Below are 7,247 nucleotides of genomic sequence, written 5' to 3'. Positions count from 1 at the left end.
GACAGACTTTGTTGGCAAAGTTATGTCTCTGCTTTTAGATGAGTGCAATTGTGAGGTAGTTTGAGCATTCTTTGGCATTGACTTTCTTTGAGATTGGAATGAAAACTGACCTTTTCCAGTCCTGTGGCCACTGCTGAGTTGTCCAAATTTGCTGGCATATTGAGTGCAGCACTTTCACAGCATCATCTTTTAGGATTTGAAAGAGCTCAACTGGGATTCCATCACCTCCACTAGCTTTGTTCGTAGTGATGCTGCCTAAGGCCCACTTGACTTCACTTTCCAGGATGTCTGGCTCTAGGTGAGTGATCACACCATCATGATTACCTGGGTTGTGAAGATATTTTTTGCACAGTTCTTCTGTGTATTCTTGCCACCTCTTCTTAATATCTTCTGCTTCTGTTAGGTCCATGCCATTTCTGTCCTTTATTGTGCCCATCTTTGCATGAAATGTTCCCTGGTATCTCTGATTTTCTTGAAGAGATCTCTAGTCTTTCCCATTCTTTTGTTTTCCTCTATTTCTTTGCACTGATCACTGAGGAAGACTTTCTTATCTCTCCTTGCTATTCTTTGGAACTCTGCACTCAAATGGGCATATCTTTCCTTTTCTCCTTTGCTTTTTGCTTCTCTTCTTTTCACAGCTATTTTTAAGGGCTCCTCAGACAGTCATTTTGCTTTGTTGCATTTCTTTTTCTTGGGGATGGTCTTGATCCCTGTCTCTTGTACAATGTAATGAACCTCCATCCATAGTTCATCAGACACTCTATCTATCAGATCTAGTCCCTTAAATCTCTTTCTCACTTCCACTGTATAGTCATAAGGGATTTGATTTAGGTCATACCTGAATGGTCTAGTGGTTTTCCCCACTTTCCTCAATTTAAGTCTGAATATGACAAAAAGGAGTTCATGATCTGAGCCACAGTCAGCTCCTGGTCTTGTTTTTGCTGACTGTATAGAGCTTCTCCATCTTTGGCTGCAAAGAATATAATCAATCTGATTTTGGTGTTGACCATCTTGTGATGTCCATGTGTAGAGTCTTCTCTTGTGTTGTTGGAAGAGGGTGTTTGCTATGACCAGTGTGTTCTCTTGGCAAAACTCTATTAGCCTTTTCCTGCTTCATTCTGTATTCCAAGGCCAAATTTGCCTGTTACTCCAGGTGTTTCTTGACTTTCTACTTTTGCATTCCAGTCCCCTATAATGAAAAGGACATCTTTTTTGGATGTGAGTTCCAGAAGGTCTTGTAGATCTTCATAGAACCATTCAACTTCAGCTTCTTCAGTGTTACTGGTTGGGGCATAGGCTTGGATCACTGTGATATTGAATGGTTTGCCTTGGAAATGAACAGAGATCATTCTGTCATTTTTTAGATTGCATCCAACTACTTAATTTCAGACTCTTTTGTTGACTATAGAGGGTACTCCATATCTTGTAAGGGATTCCTGCCCACAGTAGTGGATATAATAGTCATCTAAGTTAAATTCACCCATTCCAGTCCATCTTAGTTTGCTGATTCCTAAAATGTCGACGTTCACTCTTGCCATCTCCTGTTTGACCACTTCCAATTTGCCTAGATTCATGGACCTGACTTTCCAGGTTCCTATGCAATATTGCTCTTTACAGCATCGGACCTTGCTTCTTTCACCAGTCACATCCACAGCTGGGTATTCTTTTTGCTTTGGCTCCATCCCTTCATTCTTTCTGGAGTTATTTCGCCATTGATCTCCAGTAGCATATTGGGCCCCTACTGACCTGGGGAGTTCCTCTTTCAGTATCCTATCACTTTGCCTTTTCATACTGTTCATGGAGTTCTCAAGGCAAGAATACTGAAGTGGTTTGTCATTCTCTTCTCCAGTGGACCACATTCTATCAGACCTTTCCACCATGACCTGTCCATCTTGGGTGGCCCTGCACGGCATGGCTAATAGTTTCATTGAGTTAGACAAGGCTGTGCTCCATGTGATCAGATTGGCTAGTTTTCTATTATTGTGGTTTCAGTCTCTGCCCTCTCTCAAGTGCCTACTGTCTTACTTGGGTTTCTCCTACCTTGGACATGGGGTGTCTGTTCACGGCTATTCCAGCAAGTGCAGCCTTGTATATGGGTTGCTAACCCACAAATTAGCAACACTGAAAACCTCTACCAGCCCCTGGGGCTAGAGGGACACAGGAAAGAGATGAAATAAGCAGTCCAGAAGCCTGAGTGATGGGGAATTAGAATCCATGGTGAGCTGCCTGGTGGGAGTTAGACCACAGAGAAAGGGACTGTCTGCAGATAACTGGAGAGAGCCACCACACCTCCTGAGGAAGAGAGAACAGGGTAAGAAATCCTGGCTTTTCTCCTGCTCTCCAGTCCCTCCCTTTGGCTGAACCTACCTGGAAGTCATTTGGCAAGAAGGCCCAGGAAAAGCTATTGATAGCTATTAATAGCAGAAGAAGAGTTGAGGACAGGAAGTTAAGAACATTAATTTCACCTTAAAGCTAACAAGTAACCCCCTTACACAGGAAACCATAGGTCAGTACTTGAGAGTAAGAATTAGGAATAAGCCAAAATATACAATCTGAAGATGTCTTCCTATATCATTTTAATCCAGACACAAAACTAGAATGTAATGGCTATTTTGCTTTTGAAAAGAATCTGGAGACAGTGTGAAGCAAATCAATGGCTCATGTTGGGTCATTATTTTCTAACTTTTAGGTCCAAGAAAGAGATCATTCAATGGGCAAACCCCAGAGAAATGTGATCTAGGCTTCATATTTGATGCCATGACACAGCTCGAGGGGAAAAATTTACCTCTAAGAACAAAATATTCAAATTTGAACCTAGTACCCGTGGAATAGCCTGGGAAACCCTCCAAGCTGACAGTCTGCAAATCCCCTAGTTCAGCTTTTCCCACCACTCTGCTCACTTGTATTCCGGCACAGAACTCTTCCTGTTCCCTGGACAGAAGCCTGCTTGCACCTGTGCCTCTGTGCTGTGGTTCTTTTTCACTAGACTAACCCTCTGCTCCTAGATGTTTGCACGGCTAAACCTCTCTTGTCATCTGGCCTCAGGTTTTTATTATTATTAATTTATTTTTTATTGAAGGATAGTTGCTTTACAGAATTTTGTTGTTTTCTGTCAAACCTCAACATGAATCAGCCATGGGTATACACATATCCTCTCCCTTTAGAAACTCTCTCCCCATCTCCCTCCCATCCCACCCCTCTAGGTTGATACAGAGCCCCTGTTTGAGTTTCCTGAGCCATACAGCAAATTCCCATTGGCTATCTATTTTACATATGGGAATGTAAGTTTCCATGTTACTCTTTCCATGCATCTCACCCTCTTCTCCCCTCTCCCCATGTCCATAAGTCTATTCTCTATTTCTCTATTATTTATTTCTAAATAAATTCTTCAGTACCATTTTTCTAGATTCCGTATGTATGTGTTAAAATATGGTATTCATCTTTCTCTTTCTGACTCACTTCACTCACATGTATCCCAGTGGTCTCAGTTTTAAATGTATCTCCTTTGACAGATCTTCCTTGACATTCAAGAGAAATTGTCTACCACCTGAGCCCTGTCTCTGGTCATTCTATATCATCACTTCATTTTATATTCATAATAATGTCTCTAACTAGCCAGAATTGCCTCTTTTTTCTTGCAACGCCTACTTTGTCCTCCTCCTAATATCTAAGGGTTCGTGTCCATATCGTTATGCACTATCCTGTGTGCCTGGCACAAGAGTGCCTGGCACAATGGTTTTGCTGAGTGCTGTGTAGGTTAGTTGTGCTGTGCTCAGTTGCACAGTGGCATCTGACTTTTTGCGACCCCATGGACTGTAGCCCACCAGGCTCCCCTGTCCATGGAATTTTCCAGGCAAGAATACTGGTGTGGATTGTCATTTCCTATTCCAGGGGATCTTCCTGAACCGTAGATTGGTTACTGTGAATCAATGATATGTATCAGGCACTTCCTATGTGCCAGGCACATATAGTCCCCATATAACCTATAACACAAGTACTGTGATAATCCTATTTGCATAGTTAAAAATTAAGTAACTTTTCTCCTCACTCTGCTCCCTGCAGAGTGCTGGCCTCCTTGCAGCTTTCCTCAAATCCACCAGCACACTGGTACCTCGGGGTGCCTCCTTTGCTGTTCTCTCAGCCAACAGTGTTCTTCCTCCAGACAGTTTCATAGCTCACGCCTTCCCCTCCCTCCGGTCCTCACTCAAATGTCACTTTCTCACTAAGCCCTTCCCTGCTGTGTGTATAAATTACAGCAGTCTTCCCCGAGCCCTCTACTCCCTATCGTGCTCTATTTTTCTCCTTTTCTCTCAAGGACCAGGATTTTGATGTGTTTTCTTCACTGTTGTATCACTAAGATTAGGGAGCTAATAAATGACAGAGATGTGATTTCGGCTGGTGTAGCTGATTCCAAGAGGCTTCCCAAGTGGCTCAGTGGTAAAAGAACCCACCTGAAGTGCAGGAGATGCAGGTTTGATCCCTGGGTTGGGAAGATTCCCCAGAGAAGAAATGGCAAACCACTCCAGTATTCCTGCCTGGGAAATCCCATGCACAGAGGACTCTGGTGGACCACAGTCCATGGGGTTGCAAATGAGCTGGATGGGACTAAACAACAGCAGTGAGCTGACTCCAAACTCTGTGCTATCTATCTCTGCATGAGCCCCACAGACTTAGTACAGGACCGGATCACTGGAGAGGTAAAAGAAACACATATCTTGTAGTCCATAACTTTGGAGGATTTCTTTGTAATTTAGCTTATATTTAGCCAATTTATTATGTTCTTTGCCTTAGATGTGTCCCTACTTGGTCATAAATTTCCAACCAAAAATAAGGTCTTTCTTTGATTCATTATTAACAGGAAAAAGCCTTAGGGCCTTCACGTCATGCTATATGAATAATTCCAAGGGAATTAGTGAGCTTGGATTCCCAGGAGAAACCCAAGAGGCTGATGCCGATGCCTATGAACATAACACTGAGATGACCACCTTTTTCACTGCAGACGGGGACTGAAGGGATGAAATCATCTAGCAGGCAGGCTGAGGCGGAAGCCTTTGTTGGTCATTCATGGTTGCACTGAATTCCTGTCTTTAATCTTCTGAAATTAACTAACTAGAACATACAAAAAAATTTAAATATTAACCTCTTTCATGTATAGTGTTATTAAGATATATTTTGTACAATTTTGAGTTCATTCTCAATTTTATGATACGTTCAAAGAAGAAAAGCAAACTATGGAAGCTGGCTACTCCAAATTTATTAAAGGTAACTTTCCTAGAATTGAAAATAAAATAGATGCAACATATGACTAACCTGGCAGGTTTTCTATTATAGAAAGTACTGTTTTTAAAAACCTTCACGATTGACTGTCATCTAAATAAATCAATTTAAAGGATATTCTTAAAATTTATATGTATATGCTGCTGCTGCTGCTAAGTCGCTTCAGTTGTGTCCAACTCTGCGACCTCATAGACGGCAGCCCACCACGCTCCCCTGTCCCTGGGATTCTCCAGGCAAGAACACTGGAGTGGGTTGCCATTTCCTTCTCCAATGCATGAAAGTGAAAAGTGAAAGTGAAGTTGCTCAGTCATGTCAGACCCTTCGCGACCCCATGGACTGCAGCCCACCAGGCTCCTCCGTCCATGGGATTTTCCAGGTGAGAGTACTGGAGTGGGGTGCCATTGCCTTCTCCTATATGTATATGGGGCTATCTAAAAAATCTTGGGGTATTACAGTAATTTTTTTCTTTTCGTTTTCTCCCTATTTTCCAGTCATTATGCAATGTATTTTTTTTTGTATATTAACTTTTGAATAAAAAAATTTGTCATTTACAATATGTAACAACTTCCTGGGACTTCCCTGGCTGTCCCGGGGTTAAGAGTTCATGCTCCAATGCAAGGGGCACAGTTTTGATCCTTGTTCGGGGAACTGAAATCCCACATGTCCTGTGGTGCAGCCAGAAGGAAAAAAAAGGTAAAGTTATGCAACAACTTCTCCATTAGGAAATAGAGGTAACAAGGTGTTTTAAAAATAGAGTTTCTGCCTCATTGTTTAAATATTAGGGATTTTAAAATATACTAAAATTGCTCATTGTTAAACCCACTCAGATCCCATTCCTCTAGCTTGTTTCCATCTCTATTATTTATTGCCAAACAAACTTTTCAGAGACATTTGAGCAAGAGGAGGCTAGAATGTGTGTTCTGTTCCTGGTTGTTTTCTCCTACAGTATTTGGTTAAAGCTGCCAGAGGTGGACATTCAGGAACCACTCTTTTTAACAAAAACACAATAAAAATTAAAATTTATTAGGAACAAGCCCAGGAAATTGTGTTTTGAATTTCAGATGTCATACTCAAGTAAGAATTGAAAAGAATTTCACTTTTTCTTACATATTCTAATTCTTTCTTTCATGGGCCAACCCAGTATGAATGCAAGATCTCTGAAGATCATGCAGTTCAGATGTTAAAAGGAAATGACCTCCTGAATTGCTGACCTTCTATTTTGAAGCTTCAGTATCTACAATAGTGGATTGTGTCATGATTGTGCATAAGTAATTTGGATGGGGCACTCTTACACCTTAATCTAGAGTGTAAGTATGATTAAGTATTTAAATTCTAGCTTCAGTTCAGTTCAGTCTCTCAGTCATGTCCGACTCTTTGCAACCCCATGGACTGCAGCATGCCAGGCCTCCCTGTCCATCACCAACTCTCAGAGTTTATTCAAACTCACGTCCATGGAGTCAGTGATGCCATCCAACTATCTCATCCTCTGTCATCCCCTTCTCCTCCTGCCTTCAAGCTTTCCCAGCATCAGGGTCTTTTCAAATGAGTTAGCGCTTCACATCAGGCGGCCAAACTATTGGAGTTTCAGCTTCAACATCAGTCCTTCTGATGAATATTCAGGACTGATCTCCTTTAGGATGGACTGGTTGGATCTCCTTGCAGTCCAAGGGACTCTCAAGAGTCTTCTCCAACACCACAGTTCAAAAGCATCAATTCTTTGGTGCTCAGCTTTCTTCACAGTCCAACTCTCACATCCATACATGACCACTGGAAAAACCATAGCCTTGACTAGACGAACCTTTGTTGGCAAAGTAATGTCTCTGCTTTTGAATATGCTATCTAGGTTGGTCATAACTTTCCTTCCAAGGAGTAAGTGTCTTTTAATTTCATGGCTGCAGTCACCATCTACAGTGATTTTGGAGCCCCAAAAAATAAAGTCAGCCACTGTTTCCACTGTTTCCCCCTGTATT

This window comes from Bison bison, unplaced genomic scaffold (genome assembly GCF_000754665.1).
Source record: "Bison bison bison isolate TAMUID 2011002044 unplaced genomic scaffold, Bison_UMD1.0 scf7180017864107, whole genome shotgun sequence".
Classification (NCBI taxonomy): Eukaryota; Metazoa; Chordata; class Mammalia; order Artiodactyla; family Bovidae; genus Bison; species Bison bison.
Note: the sequence above shows the minus strand (reverse complement) of the source record.